This window comes from Micropterus salmoides, unplaced genomic scaffold (assembly GCF_014851395.1).
Source record: "Micropterus salmoides isolate LMB-PRFRI ecotype aquatic unplaced genomic scaffold, ASM1485139v1 Ms_hic_scaffold_5, whole genome shotgun sequence".
Taxonomy (NCBI): Eukaryota; Metazoa; Chordata; class Actinopteri; order Centrarchiformes; family Centrarchidae; genus Micropterus; species Micropterus salmoides.
In genome coordinates this window covers 25,581,117-25,601,119 of record NW_024044237.1, presented here as the reverse complement: position 1 = coordinate 25,601,119, position 20,003 = coordinate 25,581,117, and the positions used below count along the sequence as shown (strand labels likewise).

The 20,003-nt window shown below is 38.2% G+C and overlaps 1 protein-coding gene across 1 annotated transcript in view; it reads left to right on the top strand.

The window, feature by feature from the left end:
* gfra4b (GDNF family receptor alpha 4b) overlaps positions 1-20,003 on the top strand; it is a 44,717-nt gene that overhangs the window by 6,912 nt on the left and 17,802 nt on the right. The window lies entirely within an intron of this gene.

Here is a 20,003-nt window from a genome sequence, read left to right as displayed (position 1 = left end):
AATTTGTCAGACCAGTTCCCTCTGGAGCTAGAAAAGGCACATCGTGTTGTTAGTATTGCATAGTACTCCACAATATCTGTAAAAAGATTTTGGTGTGTAAGATGGGCGCTTGGTATTTAAGATTCTGCATTTTGTACCAGTTTACCCTCACTCATAACGCATAATGATAATGTAAACCACGGTGGATATATTAAATGCCAAATTGAGGTTTGCAACAAAAAACAAATATAAAGTTTATGTATAAACAATATCCTACAGTGGCCCTTAGAGCTAGATTAACATCTTCCTTTAATTTACCTTTTCCTCTAAATGTGTTTTAACATTAGTAAACACTGAAATTAAGTGGTTGCTTTAGAGCAAGAAATCTTTGTTAGATTAGGTCAGGGCCATGCAACAGCAACCACTGACAAATGTTTTGGCAAGAAAACCCCCACTGTGGTTATAGTTGGAGGAACAGTCTGGCTCATGGCTAGATGCTTTGTTTTTGGAGAAAAACTTGACACTTGGTGGTTGTAATGAATCTTCCCAACAGTAGATTTGGTTTTGTTTGATTTTTTGAAATGTTTTCTGTGAACTGCTGAGCAAGCAGTTAGTTTCCCATAGTCTACTAGTTCCATTATTGGATGAAATGTTGTGGGTTTAGTGAAAGAAAGCACACTACAAACAGCTATAGAAAGATAATGCTATTCAGTTCCTTGGAGATGCTTCACGATGAACTCAATTTAACATCTGGGATGGACATGGACTTACTATACATTGCTGATAACATGCAGCATTTGCTTTCACCCAACCCACCTGCTTTTGGCTGTCACAACACTGCACTCTATTATCATCTTTCGGCTCAATATCTGAGATCTCAGGTCTGATTCTCTGCTAAATGTATTAAGATGCCCTCTATTACACTTGTAGGTTATGTTCAAAAGTGAGACAGGGAAGCACTACAAACTGACTGAATAACAGCCACTCGTGTGAAAGACAAAAGCATCCGTGGTCATTATTCTAGCTCAAGTGACTGATATATTCACAAAATGGGTTTACTTTAATCTGCACATTGGTTGAAAACTACATTCGATCACCAGGTTTAAAGATAGAAGGTGAAAATGATACAGTACTTGAATAAGTATGGCTTCTGATCAGACTAAAAGCTGCGACTGCCTCACAATTAGACCTGTTAGGAAATCCAGAAAATGGCTCTGAGGTTATAGGCATACAGTGGCCTCTAAGGGCCAAACAGAGGCTCATTAACTCAGAGTCTGTCGGTGGTTATCCAGAGAGAAAGACTGTTCCAGACAAGTAGGCACAGCCCCATTGTGACACAGTTTCAAATGGAGGGCTTAAGCTCCACTTCCTGCCTTCTTGTTGTATTTCTGGGACACTGCTAAATCTATTTGGGGTGAATGAAGTTTCATGAAGATGGATGGAAGCAAATCTTGGAAAAGTGCATGCGACAAAGGTCCAAGGACACATTTTTCGTTCTCCCTCCTCCAGTTAGCCAGAGTGTGAAATTAGTATTTTCATTGCACACAAGGTCTACAGTATGGTCACTGAGTGGACACAAGTTATTTTACTCAGATTTGTAATTTTTTCAAGGGACAGACAGACTCAAAACACCGGTGACATCAGCAATAAGCTGGAAACAGTTTTCTAGACTTTGGTGAGATTCGGAGAGATGTAATCCTCTTAAAAATCACAAGACTAGCAGACGCAGGCTTTTTTGATGTGTAAATAACTGTGCTCTCATAATCTGATGTAATAACCTTCAATTTTGAACTTTTTTAAAATTAATATAATGAGTTTTCTTTTCCTCTTTGACTTGCTGGCATTAATAACCACAAAATGCAGACAGTGAAGTGACTTTTTAGGGAACCAGTCATCTGTTCTATGCCCCCCTTCCTCCAAATAGAAATGACAGCTGCTGATATTCATTCCCCTTTTGCCTTTCTAATTTTCCGGCAGTAAAGAGCTACTGTATCATACAGTGGTCAGCTTTTTGCGTAGCCTTGTTCAGCAGTCAATCAGAATCAGAATCAGAATCAGAATCAGCTTTATTGCCAGGTATGTGTACACATATGGAATTTGACTCAGGATTGTACAGTAATAGCACTATTAACTGCTTATGAAAGTATTCTCTTATTTATCTCATTCTTGCCGTCAACACTGACCTATTGTGTTCCCCCATACGTTTTCAAATGTGTCCAAGTCTCAAATGGTGTGAGGCAAAAACTGAAAAAAAGTGAGATAAGTTTTAGAAACCAACTTCAAAGCCAGAAAAGGAGCTTAGACAACGATGTTTGCAAATGATGGATGAAGCAGCCTTGTATCATTGTGGTCCCAACACAGGTTTTATGACAGGCAGGATGAATGAGCTTACTAACTGAATGTTTTGATATCTGTAGCTGTGCATATGTACTATATGCTGTATTATTGCTATTATTAAATAAGTACAGCCTCAAACTTTATAGTATTTAATTACTTTTTCATTGTTTGTTTACATGCACTAGAAAGTGAATTACACTGCAGTTCAGCCAGCAAATGGAATAGTTTCTTATCAGTGTTCCCAGACCAGACCATATACCAGCTGAGCTATGGCACCAAACAGTTTCTCAATGAAATTTATTCGGCATCTTTATGCCTAGGAGGAGCTCTTCAGTTAATCAAATCAGTGAAATCACTTTGTGGCCTCTTCGTAGCCACAATAAAAAGGAATGACTGGAAATACTTGTTTGCACAATATAAATTGAATTATTGTCTACACGGAGAAATATGAAATACTGGAAATGGCAGAGTGGCAATAAGATCGCAAGCTAGCAGCAATCGGTGGACCTTCTCTGTCCTTATAAACCATGTCATTCCTAGTACATCCCAAGTAGTAGTCTTTACTGCTGTCCAGCATTCCAGGTGACCAAACATTAGATCTCATCTCAGTGACAAATGAAACAGTCCAACCTATTCTTACTGTATCATAACCACAGACCTATGAAATTACCATTGTAATTGGTAAATCACTCAAAGAAAGTCTGTCTCCCAAAAGAAATGCCTTCAAAACCGGGCAATATAGCTAGGATTCCCATCAGTTTTCCGAGGATAATAAAAGCATTGTCAAATCCAGATATGCCTGAAGTATCAAAAAGGTCATGAATGTTTGAATCACACAAAAATGTGAAGAAATTTGCCAAATTGTCCAATGCTAATGCCAATGGTCATCCATGAGAACTCTTTGTGGAAAGAAAAAATGAATGTATGCCTGAGCTTTATTGATGCTCCCTAACATGATATAAACCCAAATATATGCCAAACATACGCTAAAACATAATTTGCAATGCATATTTTATAATAAATGAAAAAAATCAACCACTACTGTTTGTGGTAGGGACCTGTAAACTTACAATTCAAGGATCTTTAACTAATACTGATAATAGCAATGTGTTTTTCTCAGCTCATCATCTGTGGTTACTACCGCAAACACTTGTGGTTGATTTTTCCTGACTACATGTTCATTTTGCAGTTGCCGGCATGCTTTGCAGTGCATGCTGTGTGCAAAGCTTCCTTCTATTTTTAATATATTTTATTATTATTTTATATTTCCATTATTCCAAATTTCACCTGCTTACTGACTAGCACCAACAAGAAGATCCTGGCTTCAAATCCTGGTCTTAGTCCTTTCAGTGTGGAGTTTGCAGTTTCCTCCAACAATACAAAAACATACGGGACAAGTGTAATGGAAACTAAATTTCCCCCGGCTATGAATGCAAATATCCATGCCTTAACTGTATATATGAGCCTTGTGATGACTGACCTATCCAAAGTGGGTCGAAGACAGAAGGATAGATGACAATTGTCACAGTGGAATGCTACTAGTTTGGTCAAGGTGCATCTCCATCCTAAATAAGATTAATAAAAGGCGTAGGGGTACATGAAAAGGAAAGTCATTCATGGCCTACATGTCTCAAATATAGAAGAATATGAAGTATTCAGGTTACCCACAAGCGAACAAACGCCTAAAATCTGAAGTCAGTCAAAACACTGAAAGTGTTCAAACATGTCTATTCATGTGAGACCGATGCGGCATTACACCACAAGTGGCCTTTAATGTTGTAATGTAATGTATTTGCAGCTTTATCGATAATTAAAATAATCATTAGTTACAGCTCAGTCCATAAAATGATAAAATTCATACCCACAAACAATACGATATGCTAGCCGTAATGTTCTGCCATGTGCATCAGCATCTATGAAGCCACCAATGCTTGAGTCACTTTAGATGGACATTTAGATTAGAGTATAAGAGAGCTTCTTGGTGAATGCAACCTTTTATATTTAGCACTAGGAGATAATAAAAGTCTCTTTGGATTGACTATAAACTGGAATGTCTTATTAATCTGAGATACTGTATTTATGTTCTGTACATTTTGTTCCACCAAGCACCCTGCTGGTGACTATTCAACTTGTGTTCTTCTGTATAACCATGTAATTTGGAGATGATAGAGGTTAGTCTGAGTGCTGCTGGATCCCTCCAGTGTTCCAGGAAAGGAAACACACCATTACCAAGGCAGCAGACAGGAACCGGCTGGAGGGCACCTGTCTGTGTGAGCTGCAGTGGATTTACAACATCTGCTCCATGCAGGCGAGGATGCTACTTCTGATCACCATTACTTGATTAATTATTTCAAATGCAGGGAATGATGCAGCCAACAAATTGCAAATTCTGTGCACAGAAGATGGCCATCTCATGTCGAGCTCAATAATACTTATGCGGCATCTCAGGAAGTTATTGAGTCATTTTGTTTGCTTTTCTCAACAGTTGTCATTGCCATTATCTGAACATTAATTATTCTGTATTATGATGGAGCTTGGCAGGCTTTACTACATGTTTATTTGTGGCTAGAAACCTAAGTGAAGATGTTCTACATTCACAACTTTCTTCAACACAGCAGTATTTCACATGTCTCATTAACAGCCAGTGTGTGACGAGATGTTGGCCTCGTTTGTAGAGGCTTTTGACTCTGTCACCACCCTGTAGATCCAAATCCCTATCCCTCTCCATGCCTTGTTAGGCTCTAATTAATTGGATCAAGACAATGCCACTAAGCGTTTGACAACTCTGAGAGTGATAACTGTGAAACTAGAGCCACATTCCCATGGATATGCCTCTGGAGAAGAATCACTCCATTTTAGGTCCATTGAGTCTCTGACACACACATCCTGGGGGATGGGGGAACACTGCTGCTGTGACAAGAAGCAGGAAGACTCTGCTTTGAAAGCCAAAGTGAATGTTGTTATTTTTAGAAACTTATTTTCTGTGGTACTGTGTCATGATAAATACATCTTCATAATGGTTGCCATTATAGAGCAAAATGGACAGTATGTCTTCAAAAATATCTCATTGATATCAGCTAAACTGCTATATTAAGTTAGTGCAAATGCAAATGGAACATCCTATTGCTGCTGCTTCACATTAAAGCGTGCAACTGGCTTTTTATTGCTAATTTTCATAATTTATTTTGACAGTAGACTAATTTCAACTTTTGCATGGGCATAATGGCACAAGATGGAAAAGCCACAGTGAGCTGTTAGATGAAGGGTTACAGCCAACAGGCTTTACACCTCTAGCTCCTTAGCAAGCTAGCCAACCTTACTGTATCCTGTGTGGGGAAACTTCTCGAATGTGCACGTGCAGCACAAAATGAAATTGTGGTTGCTTGTGAAAAAAAAACCCACACCAATTATTGACAATGAGAGTTTGTTTGGCTGCACTGTAAACAGATATACCAGTTGATCTTCTCTTGTATTTTTCACAAAGTAGCAGCATAATGAGTGTTTCTGTAGCAATAGACCACACTTGCTGTTATCATGGTAACCACATGAGTCCCCAAATCAACCAGGACTGAAATGTCAAGGATTACAACTTTTTGGGCTGCTTAAACTCTTAGCACTAAGGGTGGTATGGTGATATTAATCTGTGGGTTTGTCACTATATGTGACAGTTTTCACATTTGATCAACTGTTTATTTAAAAACATTGATTAGAGCAGCTTTAAATATATATATATATTTCCTTTCAATTTTGTTGAAATCAATGTTTAATACTTTATTTATTCTAGTACAATTAGTAATTGACACTAACGACAGCTACTTCTCGGACACAATTAACAACATTAAAATCTGCTGTAAAACTGATGTAAGAAAACTTTTTTATTAAGATGTAGTCTAAAATGAAGGGGGGTTCTGTTGAGAATCTCTCTACAGAAGCTCTATGCATACTGTCTGACGGTCTAATAAACCAATTATAGAAATATAGGATCCTTTGCTCACTAGTTGAGAAAGATTTAGAATCGTTAACAGTCTGGGGCTGTGATCTCATGCGTGGACATTTCTTGGGCCAAATTACTCATTAATGTGGCAAAAAAAATTGTAGTAGAAGGTAGAGAAGCAGGGAAGTCTCAGCTTTTGGCAGCATTGTTATTGCGTTTGGGATGCTGATCCATTACCCCACAGTTCTCATGGTCTGCATCACAATGAGATTCAGCTTAATATCTCTTACAGCATCACAAGTTTGGCCTACGGTAGAAGAAGAAAGCTTCAGAGCCAGGTTGGAAGGGAGGGGGCAAGAGGAGGAGGGTGTCTGTACGGCAGCTGCTGCCTGAGATTACCTGCCTCAGTACTTTTATACATGCCCTTCGAACCTGGGATGAACACCTGTTTGGGGTTACAGAAACAACATATGGTGATGTTGTGCAAAACAAAAGGTCATGTAAAAGCTGATGTTGCTCCTTTCAAGTCATTACAAGGCCACAAGGCTATTTTAGCACCAAAAAAAACAAACAAAGGTTGTTTCAGGATTAATATCACTTCCTAAGTATCTCTTGAATGCTGTTTGAAAAGTTACGCAAAGGGTCAAAACAGAGGACTACACAGAGGACTAATTGCAATCAGAAGCTTATCCACTGTCTCAAGACTCTTGATAAAACGAATTTGGAAATTATTTTATGGTATTTCATGTGATGAAATTATAACTGAGTAACCTTTCGAGAAATTACACCACTGAAGTCAACTTGACATTTTCAAGTTTGAATATTGTAAATTCAGAAAGTCGTCTAATTGCTATTCTCAGGTCATGTGTCTTATGTCCTTTATTTATTATTTATTTCTCCTGTGAATATTCTTAAGACATTTAGGTCTAGCATTCCCTGAGTCTCAACTATCAGTCGGGGAAGTATGTTTTTTATCAAGCAGGTTAATCACATTAATGGGCCAATATACATTCATTTTTAAACAGATTAACACACCAGGAATCCTTGAACATGCTGTTGGGGAATGACACACATTGCATTCAGTATGAGCTAGCCTTGGCGGTCTTGGTATTCAGGGACAATGGATAACAAGGAATGCAATCTATGTGATTATCATACAAATGATAGTAGCACATAATAAAATCAAACCATGTAACCCACTGTTGATAAAGTTCCATAGGTTTTAAGTACAATCCCAACTAAAATGTACTGTGTTGTAAATATCCATTTTAATTTCTGTCTTACTTCCCTTCCATGCTTCCTTATTTGTCTTTTTCTCCATCATCATTCCTTGCAGTTATTGAAACCCCTTTCAAGAGACGCACATATGATGTGGGTCTACTTAATGTGCATTGGACCCGCTCATGTAAGACAGCAAATTAATCTCTGGCTGTCACTCTTAGCAGAGGCTCAAGTCTGCAGTATAGCTCTGTACACTTCATTGCTGAACCATATTTATACTTAAATACAATGAAGTTTGTTTCACCTCTTTCTTGGAAACTGCAAAAAGAATTAATTCAAAATTGAACCACAGTCCGAAACCGAATTCGTTTATGTGGCACAATGTGTCAGTTTTCTCTGTTTTCCAGCTTCCACCTGATGTTAGTGACGCATATAACAGATATTTAAGCTTCAATTTGATGTTTCTTACTGAAATGCAATCTCTTACATTACCTTTTTATGTACACAGGCTTGTACCTTTTGACTTTTTTTTATCAAAGAACAAGATGAACACAGTTTTTCATCTTTTGTGCTGATGATTCAACCAGGAGAGTTTCATGTCCATCCAAGCTTAAGGTGCTCCAACTGTGAGTAAAATTTTCTATGGAGAAAATGAATGTGACTTTTACTTCTGTATGCCTGGCTGAAATCCCTCCTCTGACTTTGCAACTTTATTCAGATAGATGACTGATTCCTCTATTTAAATAGGATATACGAAAGCAGGGGAGAAACACCACAATAAAGAACACAGCTGCAAAATATATCAGATGGTGGTGATGTGATATGGCAGTATAGCTCCCTCTGTTACTACCCTTAGAGGAGGATTCTGTTCAATGTCAACCATATTTTCATAGTTCTTGCCATCAACATTATTTTTTCACTTAAGGCGGGCTAGCTGGGAGCGCTTTCCTCTTTTTGACACTTAGGTGACTTCATAAACGGTAAAATGTGTTATGTTGAAAAATTGTTTTCAAACACTGTTGAAATGTTGCAACACACCTGTCTATACGTATTTCAGAGCACTTCTGGCAAACTACAAGTGCATAAAAGCTGTACAATGAAGTGGGGGTGAAATTTTGATTACAGGCCACCATTATGATGGCAAAAACCTAGGAAAGGCCTTGGATGAAAGCAACTGGAATGATGCTGGAATTACAGTGCCTGTCATGCTAATTTTGTCATTCCTGAAACACAAAGCTTGTTAGTCTGTCTCTGAACATTTTTGGATTCTTTGCCATTACCTTTACAGAAACACAGCAAACATGGTTAATGAAGCCACTTATTCAATTATACTTTAGCTTCAGACATGTTCGCCCTGCAAGCCATAATCCAGGCAGTTTGTTTGACTGAGTAACTATGAATTTGTTAGCTGAAATTAATTAGGACATTGTAATGGTTTATTGCCAGTGGAAGTTAAATTGAAGTGACTGAAAAATAAAATTTTAATTATTTCATGCACAGCATTGCTTTTGTTCTACAAACTGTGACAGAAATGTCTAATGAGTTTTTGTCCAAATAATGGATAGCTGTTTCAGTGAGACTGTTGACAGTGTTTCTGTTTACAAGACTGAATAAATGATAAAGTTGTAGAAGCTACTTTCAGAAATAATGTTCACCAGAGGATTTTGAGAACCAAACAAATATAATTTTATATTTTACATTTAAGGATTGTAGAACAGAACAGAACCTAAAATAATACTGAAAAAATTATAAAACACATATCGACCAATTAAAATGCACATAAATAATGGAATAATTATCATATAGATTAGCAGTGACTCAAAGCTTCTCCACAACCATGCAAGGCCACACGCTACGGTATGAATTACTCCTGTGGTATGCTAATGAGGAGAGGAAAATGTTGAAGCTTCACTCCAATCTTGTGTGTATTCCCAGTGTTTTTGCACACACTTCAGAATCTGACTGTAAATTCTATTGATCCCTAACAGTGTTGCAAGCATGACTGACAGCTCTGAAGATGACAAATAGGTGCCCAGGTATTGAGATTCTCGAGGAATGACTTTTGCACATCCTTTGTAATCATATTCAGATGTCCCAATATGACATACTAGCTTAGTTTCGACAAACACTGAAGCACTAAAGAAGAGGGTTTACAAGAAATTGTTTGTTTAGTGGTGGCCGGTGTCAGATTTGTGACTTCATACTTTTGATCTCTAGGTCATGCCTTTTGGAGTCTGATCCCTTTGTGACCTTTCATCTGAGGCTTTAAAACTGTTAATAACAAAAGGAGTCCAAAGACGCCGTGTAACTGAGCTACTGCAGATCACTGTTATAGTCTCCGGGGTCCTACATGACTGACAGAGGGCTGTGCTCTGGAGTCTACCATAACAGGTTAACATCTGGTCATGCTGACCCACATTTCACATTCTGTCATGTTAATGTTGGCTCTGGGTGAATGATTATTTCCCTCCACTGATGTTCTTTTATAAAGGGGTTTCTATGTATGAGTGAAGACACCAATTAAAGATAATGGAGGAAAATAGAGACACAAAATCAAACTGAGATTTAAGGCAGTTGTGCTTTACAAAGGCCATGCAACACATTTAATTAATTTATAGCTAAAACCAACTAGACAGTTGTTTCACATCACCAGTGTAGTATGCATCTGGACACATAAAACTGAAAAATACAGCAAAAGCCCCCTAAATTTATTACCTTAAAAAACAACACAGTATGCAACCCTTTATCGCAATGAAGGCAAGTGGAGGCAATCATCTGGAAAGCCCTATCTCAAGATTCATGTGTGGCCCTCTCATTGTGGCTGCTTCTGGTGTATTACAACACACAACAGACGCGTCTCAAGGACTGGGGGCATGCTGGGAGTCTGAGTAACAAAGAGGCTGTTAAGGAGTCTCATCAGTGAAAGTGCCCATCAATCATCGTATTGGAATGTGTGGCCCCTCCCCCCTCCTGGAATGAGTCTTGAATGACAGCCACAGCTGGCAGGTACTATGGCCTTGCCACAACATCAGACACGACAGAAGGTTAACACTTTATCACTTTGTTAAGGCGGTGCTGCTACTGTTCTGTAAACAATTACCTATTATTTGGGTGAGTGCTGGGCAAAGGCCAGCTATTGTTCTTCTGTTGGGCCATTTTGTTTTGGTACATTTGTTGGCATCTAAATAGACCTACACGCGTTGCGCTACAAACTTCATTCAAACATTAAACTGTTCAGCTCATTCAGGAGATGTGTGGTTGTATTTTTGGGGGGATTTTGAAGCATGTATCATGATTTTATAATGGAAGAGGAGTATTCAACCTCAACTGCAAATGCAACCTCAACTGCAAATGCAAATTAGGAGTGTTTCAATTAACTGACTAGCAGCGAATAAACTAGGATTCGCAAACATAGTTTCATCAGAAGTTGATGTTAAGCATGGCTGTAATAAACAAGAAATTGAGGTTGCAAAGCGGAAACAAAACCAGTCGCATGGATCTGAGGACCATGGATCTGAGAAAAATGGTGAGAGGTCAGTGCAAAAGCTGATCAGTCATGTGAGTTAAATGTTCATGACATCACAACTTATTCGGCAAAGGTGTTTCCATCTCCCATCTAGTGCATCAACTCAAAGGCAAAAAACACCTCAAGAGAGGGTAAAACTTTTCTCAAATTTTGCAGTTTCCATCAACCTTTCTAATGCAACACTTCAAAATGATTAATATAAATAAAATACGTGGATAAGTAGCGCACAGTCATGCTCTCATTCACTGCCATATGGACTGCAGGCTGTCTCCTCCATCACCTTCCACTTTCTCCAACAAACAATTTCATCATGCTCAGCTTCTCCTGCGGCCACTAAGGCCCCATCCACACTACTGCGTTTTCGAATTAAAACGGAGACCTTTTGCTACGTTTGCACCTCTCACTTCCAGACTACAACGGCGAAAACAAAGACCTAAAATGGAGAAGTTTAGAAACGCTGCCGACCCCATTGTGTTTCAAAACTCCAGAGGGCGTTTTAGTGAAGACGGGCCAAAACGGAGGACTTTAGAAATGATGCCGCTCACGCTCGGCTCTCTGATTGGGTCTTAGAAGTCATGCAAAGCAGAAACACGGTGCTACTGACGGGGCTTTTTGACATGGTATTTTTATTAAAATATTATGTACCGTGCAAATAACACTTATCTGCCTACACTTGTACTGTGCATGTCGCTGTATTTACTTTGCAATGACTCCAAGTCTGTTTTCCACCGCCACACTCCTGTGTTAATTCAGTAACAATCCCAGCTCCTTAATGGTGCATGCAAAAAAAAACTTTTTATTTTTTCTTTCGCCAAATCTTCTGTAACCAGGATGAGGCCATCTGCTTCATGTTTACACCAGCACGCGCATGCCCAGTGTACCTGAACTGCCAATAGATGTGCGTTTTCATTTTAATGTAGACGGAAATCAGCTAAAACGCTGGTGTGGACGGAAATCGTATTCGTTTTAATACTCCGTTTGTAAACTAAAATGGAGTAGTGTGGATGGGGCCTAATATTGTAAAAATCTTGTAAAGCTAGCCTATACACCAATTAATTTCTCTTCAAGAAAATGTCAACTTGTGCTGTTAGTTCCAACCTGGGATATGTTAGAACAAAACATTGTGATCTTACCTTTCTTATCATACTTACCAGAACTACTGCAGCTCCACACTGGTAAAAAAATAATGCTGTTCCTTTTTTTCCACATCATCCACATGTATCAATCAACTAGTCAGGATGCTGACTTTTGCCTGGGACATGCAACATTAGCCTCAGTCTTTAAGGACGATTTAATGTATTAAGCCATCAAGTGCATATTCAATACTTTTAAAAGAATTTTGTTTTATAAAGAATTAACTGATCGAATATTAGCTTGATTATACCAGGTAAAATCTGTCAGCGACGCTAGTCATTTTAGTTGGCAAAAACAGTGATTACAAATAAGAAATCCGCTTATGTCCAGCTCTGTTTAAAATAAACGATAAATTATTAAAAAAATGTTTAAATCATCCACTGTAATAAATTGCATTTTGAGCCACCTCACTAAGAAGGGGCGGGGCTCAGCGAATGCTTCTAAAACAGATATTCTAGAAGATGACAGTAATATTCTAATCATAGATGATTAATAGAAATGTTAACAAGGTTGGTCCCTTTCTGATCTTATATAAGTGAGATATATTTGGTGCGAGTGCTGCTCAGCCAGCACTTTCACACTGAGAGAAAAACATGATGTGTTATGCCCCCCCCCCGTAAGCAAAGGATGATATGCTGATAAGTTAATTGCAACTATTACATAGCAATAGTTGATGCACTCATGTCACCATTTTCAATGAAGATAAATCAGTCTTTGTTGTGTGACATTGAGACTGAACTTGACAAGCCTTCACAGTGACATACAAATTAGCACGCACACACACACACACACACACACACATAGAACTTCATTCCTAATTTCTGTATTTATTTCTTACTCACAAATGGGAAAATAAATGAAATTAAACTTGATGGAAACTATTCTGCATATCTCAAGAAAACCTTTCATAATTGAATTTTAAGCAATATCTCCAATAATCACATATTTCAACAAAACACAATTAAACCATATTTCTATTTGATATCCACTGCCATTTCTCTTGCAAATACAGAATATTGTTTGTATGTTGATGAACTGCATGATGTCTCCTCAGACCCACAACACAATGAGTCAGGTAAATTGGACAATGCATTTTTTTACTTAAAGAGGTGGTACTATGCTTTGTGGCTTTTTCCTTCTCCTTTATTGAGTTACATATCTTTTGTGTGCATGTAATAGGTTTGTAAAGTGAAAAAGCCCAAAGTCCAGCCCACAGGGAGTTCCCATCTCCCACAGAAAATACTGCTCTGAACTGCCTAAAAACAGCTTGTTTGTAGTCCGGCCAACATTAAATGTTGACTTTTTGTTTCACATAGGGAACAAACACCGGCCTCCTTACTGAAAGTCCGTTTTTGGCCCACCAACCGTCCACACCAACCACCTCCTTAATCAGACTTTTCTGTTAAATATCCTACACCTACCTTTAGAGTTAAAAAATGAAGCGACATGCCTTCACCCAGTGCGTTACTTGACCATGCCATAGTCTCTGTGCAGAAGCACTGAAAAGAGCAGTTCATAAAATATGTAAATTGTGTAAATGAGGACAACAAAATTGTGAGATTGGCTGTATTAAAACAGTACAGTATCTATGTTGTATGCCAACTTAGAGTAAGAAGTAGAAGGGATTTGGCTGTAGGGATGTATTCTTAAATGGATAGTCTTAACTGTTGCACCTTGTTATCAATGTAACTGCTTTGTCCTATTGTGTGTGCATGTGTTTTCCTCAGTTGGAGAGAGATTTTTGTATTGTTACTGTTGAGATCTGCTCCCTGTCAGTATCTGATCACTGCCCCAGTCATAGACTGTATATAAAGATGGATGACATGGCTCCACTTCCTCCCACTGCACAAAAACTAAACCAAAATATCCCAGAGACGAGCGCTGCCGTCTTGCACTGGTGACCTCATTTGGAGCCATCATTTGGAGTCACTGACTTGACCCATGTCCCATCCGCAGACATAAAGGGGGCTGGTATTTGTGACCTATACTGCAGCCAGCCAACAGGGGCCAGGGGACGATTGAGATGTTTTGGCTTCCATTTTGGGCAGCTGTCATGTTGTCTTCATATCTTCATATACAGTCTGTGGTTTCTGTTAGCAAATTGTGTTCCACCAGTGAGCCTATTCCAACAGAGTCCTTGTCCTGTGTCACTCTTATGGCTCAAAAAGAAGAAAACAGGTAGTGGATTTATAGTTTGCTCCTATGTGTGTGTGTGTCAGCAAGTGAGTGGTGTTGTGCTGATTTGAATTTTGGCACTTGGCCCAGGGCTTTAAGACTATATAAGCCTCAGGTAGTTCAGAAAGCTTTTAGAAATCACCTGAGGAGGAATGGTTAAGGCTTTTACAGAACATACACACATTGGTGGAGTATGTTGCTTCCATTTCACTTCAGTAACAATAACAAAGAGAGGCAAGCAATGGAGTGCCTCTTTTTCAGGTTAGCTTAAATGTTTTTCAGGTATCTATCAATGAAAATATAAATTGTGTTTTTTCCTCATGATTGGTTTTGGCAAGTAATGTTTCCTTGTAAGTAGTGTTTAGCCAACCAGAAGCCACATAAATTAAGACTACAACTGCACAAGGAAGGAATATGCATATTCTTTCTATCACATTAATAAAATGTGTTTTCACGAATATCAATTATCATAAAATTGTCTCTTTGTATGTAAATACATACATGTCCTCCACCAGTCTTCAGATCATTCAATGAAAAGAACGGAAAAGATGAACCACAGTTTCACATTGGCAAGAACCTCCTACTGATTGATAATCTGACAATTACGTGCAGATTTGGCTATTCACAGCACACAGTGTCATCAATTCATCACACGTAACCTGTAAATCAGTGATCATCATCAAAACATCAAATAAGCAGTGATAATGAGTTGGTGATAATGATTTAGTTTATAGCACTCACTGAATGCTGAAATTACTTTATTAACTTTATAAGCTTCACAAATAAAAAAGGACACCAATATGTGACTAAATAAAGTCACTAAAATTGAGCACACAAAAGCAACTTATAAATGTGCATTATGTACATGTTACAGGTGAAACAATGTAAAATTATTTTGTTGCATATTAGATTCAATCTCACTTTATTTTTTTTTCATTTCCACTTATCTCGACAGATATTCAAATTTACCAAATGTTGCAACACATAGTGGATGGACTCACTTACCTTTCAGGATGAATTGTAATAACTTTGCTGATGCCCCAATTTTTTTATCTATTGCCATCATCTGGTCAGTATTTTAATTTGTCTAAGACTTTGGTTTATAATTGAAGTCCTGCAAAACTGCCATTCCAATCAGCCTCAGCTGTGTTTTGTGCTAATTAGCAACTATTACCACGCTAGCACACTAAACTGATGATGTAGTAAACGTTATACCTGCTAAACATTAGTATGAGTTCACATTGAACCCCATAATCAGACCTGTAAGCTCCTCCCCTACCCAGTCACAATTGCATTAAGTATTTAAGGCTTTAGCCCTGTTCTTGAACAGCAGACTGTGCACAGCAAGGACAAAATCAAACAGAGCTTCTGTCGAGAGAAATGATCTTCACTAAATGTCTATTGCATTTTTCTTCTAAATATTCATTGTTACCCTGTGGCTATGACAACACTTCATCTTGGCAGTGATATGATCTCATGTGACTTAAACTGAACACTACTGCCTGGGTCCTGTCAGAGTTTTTATTTTTTTGGATTAATGTCATAAATTACTTAACTCGCCTTTAAATCTCAAACCCCTTAACCTCCAAGCTGCCTGTGCACACGTGTTCTCATTCAAGGGCTAAAACTCAAACTGGTTCTCAAAAGGATATCACAATGAGAACACGCACACACACAGACTCTAGCTGTTCCTAGCTCTTACTGCAAGAAAACAAACAAACTTTAATGCTACTAGACCTTTGCAACTGTGCCAGTCAGTCTTACAGCATCTAGCCCTCGGATCAAACTGACACTGGTGTTCACTTGAAGCAGCGTTTCGAGTCATGAATAACAACCACCAAACAACCACCATCTTTGGTGCATTTAGATATAATCTTTTGTTTACAATTCGCTCCCTTCACACAGCAGCCCTTGCATTACAGATCAATCTGTTTGTTTGTCTTTTTTCAAACTGCACAGTGGGAATGTGAAATTCAAAAATATAGGTGCAAAGTAATGTGAGAAAAAAATAAACACAGAAAAAAGTGAAATGCACATGCCTATGGTGAGAACATGACAACATCATGCTGCTGCCTCTTGTAATGGAAAGTGATTAATCCAAGTCCATTTGTAAGCGCCTTGAGGTAGAGACGTAGGCATGTGTAGCATAATTAAGAGGCAGTTTATTTATTATGAGTTCATTACAGTGGACTTAGAGTAGAGATTATGTATATTTGTTACTGACTTACATGTCCGTATGCAGTGTTTGTGTCCATGTTTGGAGATTGGGAAAGCAAGGTGAGTTTAGGTTTGGCTTCCGACAAGCGGAGGACCATGTCCTTTCCGGCTGAAGCTCTCCTGAGTCTAAGCATTGATTAAAGACAGGGGTGGTGGTGTTGGTGGAAGAGGGGAGATGGTTATCAGGAAACTAAATGGTTTCTATTCGGGACATGATGCTATCTTCAAGACATCTCTTAGAGGACCTACAGACCTCTCTGTCAGTCTCAATAAAATGAGATACTTGGTTATATGTGCGAAAGTGATTCCTTGGTGTTCTCTGTATTACATCTAAGCTTTGAATTAAAATTGTAGCCTAATCTTTAAGATTTCAGTTCTGGTTGATTAGGTTATTGGTGGAAACATAAAGCGCAGTTCAATACTACAGTAAACACTCCCTGGTCAGCTACTTTATCAAAAATATAACGGAAAAGCAACGAGTCTATCTGTTTACAGTACAGCCACACTGTTTTAATATAGAAGTCAGTCAATAATAACTAGAACTGTGATTTGATTTCATGCTGCACCCTGTGTGAAAACTTTACAACACAACAGCAGGGAACATGAACAGTTCATTACCTTACTGAGGAGTTGTAATTGTGCAGCCACCTTCTTGTTCTGTTACTTCATGCACTATTTAAACTGATCTGCTGACAAAAATACTGTAAAGGCCACTGTCATTTTTTGAAGACGGATTTTTGGACACTAACCGTGGTGTCAATTACATTGTGCCCCAGTAGAAGCCACCCCGTGTTTCGCCAGTTGAATGGTTTTACAGGCAGCAGCTGTAGAAAATATTTAGTTTGACTTTGCAGTAACTTAATACAGCTCTGATACAGCTTTTATGCAGATCTTATGGCTTATAATTTTAATGTGGCACTGGACCTGTATGCATATATTGGCAAACAACAAAAGTGTTATGGGGCAGGTTGTCTACTCATGAGGTTGGTGGTCCGATCCCTGGCTCTTCCACTCTGCATGTCAAAGTGTCCTTGGGACAGATACTGAATTGATGAATGTGACATGTAAAGTGCTTTGAGTGGTCGGAAGACCAACACGTCCTCATACCTAAACGACAAAATAGGTCAATTGTCAAGTGTCCCAAAAAACATTTAAGACGTTTCCCATACTAGTCCAGCGACAGGAATACCTTAAGTACGTTATACAAGTCACATGACGTATAACAGGTGGTAAATGTTGTGAAACATTCATAGTTTGGTTAAGTTAAGAGCAACAAAACCACTTTGTTATGTTTAGAAAGTAGTGGTTTGGCTTAAAATAAAAGTATTTTACAAAATATTATTTAATTTTAAACATGTCACCTTTGACTTTCTTTCATAAGGGTTTAGAACCTCAGTCTCCAGAGTTAAAGTCCTGAGTTTACTTGACTCTATCCATCCATCCCACAAACCTCTTACATGGACTTTGTCTCTCGGACTTGTCCCAGCCTCTGCTGTCATCTGAAAAACTTAAATATACATCGCAATAAGCTATATAATGATCAACCTATATGGCCATTTTTATGGTGAGGATAGGCTGGGAAGACTTGAGGCACTATACAAGTGCAGTCCATTACCATTTTACTCTTCCTGTCACATTAAATAATTTGATTTAGACCTATGTTCTACATGTATGATCTATGATCTATGAAACTTCTCGCAGCAGACATTTTGAACTTGCTTGTATTAGTTTGATTGTAGTTCAGCTCTGTCCTACTGTTGTGAACCACAGTTCACTTCATACAAACATTTTGGAAGAACAAAATTTTCCAGCTGATTTGAATTAATTGATCCAAGTAATATGGTAGGAGGTCGATTCCGGACATAATATACTCAACCTATTAAAGCTTCCCACTTGACTTGTGTATCACTCATAGACGATCTATCTCATTCGACCAAGCAGAGCATTTAATTCATACATGTCGTGAGGTGATCACTATTAGTTTACTTCTACAATCAATCACATTCAAAGATGTCATACTACTACTGCTATGAGTTGTTTAATATTGGTTGTCCCTTCATCACCTGAGCATCCTCTGTTACCTTTTCTTACTACCTGCTTTTGATAGTTTATCTAGTACAGTAGTGTTATTGAATTGAATTTCTGAATAAACTGTTTGCTAATGTGACAGCTGGTTTGGTCTGAAGCTCTGAGCAAATAATTTATACAGGCTGCATGTTCTCTCAGTAAAAGTTGAAAATGGTCATTTTTCTGGTTTGAACATATCTATTTTTAAGGGGCATATGCGAGTGCAATACTGTAGAGCCCTGATGTGTACCACATATGCAGAAGCTACCCAGTGTATTCTGATTGAATGCTTCTCTTTTCAAAACTTTGAAGCTAAATGACTGTGCTTTTCCTGGTCTTAATGTGCTATTTGTTTGATGTCTAACCTGAAGTATGAGTGGAGCTGACACTGCTTTATTTTGAATGAAGATGGATATTTTGCTGTCTCATTTTGCCAAATTCAATCTACTCTGCTTTGATGTCTGAAATTGCTGATTTTGTGCCATAAAAGCAAATAATGTTGTCCTATGCAGAGTATCACATAGCAACAATGTATAACAGCAGATCTACAGGCTACATCTTCACAAAGATGATTCATACATTGGTAGAAGAATTTATATTCTCTTATTCCAATAAAATGTTAAGCTCCTATAAGTTGTCACTTGGAAGTTGCCAACATTGCTTTTACAAATTGATGAAAGTGCTTTGCTTAAGAAAAATACCAAATTTAATATTCACTTGTGTGCCACTTCTAACCCTTCTCGTTTTAATGTCTTTTGATGAATGTCCATCTCCTCTCAAAAAACTCCCTCCTCTGGCGCAAGGTAATATTTCAAAAGTTTACACATACACCATTACAGCTTATATTGCTTGAACAGCTTGACCTGTATGAAGTTACAAGTACTTTGAAGGAAAACTCACGACTAACCTATAACATTAACTATTGAACATGACCAGGCCTGCTACCAGCAAATCTACAATATACAACTGAATACTTTCAGAGAAGCTGAAGAATAGTTTTATAATAACCATATAGGAGATTTAAATCCTAAAACAATGTGACAATGTCAGAAAGGTGTGGCTTTCAGAGATGAACCAATGGCAGCCTAAATCTTCAGGAGTTGGTAGACACCAAAATTTTTTTTAAAGAAACAGAGTGAATATCTGACTTAATTTACCACGAGCCAGAAGCATGACTGCAAATGACTGATGAAGTATCTCTGTAACTGCTGGATGTGTTAATAAGCGACTGTGCGCTAACAGGTTCACCATATCAATGTCAAAGGTGATGTCAATAGCTGCGGTGGACTTCATGCAGCGCTGTGCAGCGCTGACTTAATGTGATGCATGCTGGACTTAGCATAAGGCATGCGGTTAGAAATTGTGTCCGCTTAGTTACATCTAAGCTACTTTTGCCACATGGCTGTAGCTTAG